The following is a 522-nucleotide window of genomic DNA, read 5'->3' as shown; positions in this document are numbered from 1 at the left end:
ACTCCGGCAAAAGCAAGCTCAAAAATAACATGACAGATAACTGATCCTCTGTCATAACCATATAACATGTCTGGCACCGCAACGCAATGTAGTTACAAACATCTTCATACTACACCAATTATAGTTAACTCTTCATATTTTTGTACCCTTTGGTGTTCCCGATGGGTAGAGAAACACGAGTGATATGTTTGTTGTAAGATCTCTTTTCTTAACAGCTTATCGTCCACCACACAAACTCGGTTTCGGTACAAGTATATCCTGCTCAAAGCTGTATGATATCCAATACTCCCAATCTCGATCTGCTCAACCAAATCCATAATGCTAACTTGTGCTTGCGAATCCTCCATGGCAAAACTGCATGCTCCAAGTCTTAAGGCCATATGTCTTTCCTTTGACAGTAACAACACACAATATGAGATTAGCAAGTGTCCCAATAATACATGAATCTCCTTGGTTCCTAAGATACAGCTCATATGCCTACCCAAGTCATTTATCACCTGGTTGTCCTTACCAGATAGTATG

Source organism: Brassica oleracea, chromosome C4 (genome assembly GCF_000695525.1).
Source record: "Brassica oleracea var. oleracea cultivar TO1000 chromosome C4, BOL, whole genome shotgun sequence".
Taxonomy (NCBI): Eukaryota; Viridiplantae; Streptophyta; class Magnoliopsida; order Brassicales; family Brassicaceae; genus Brassica; species Brassica oleracea.
The sequence above is the reverse complement of the archived record's forward strand: the minus strand, read 5'-3'. Positions refer to the sequence as shown.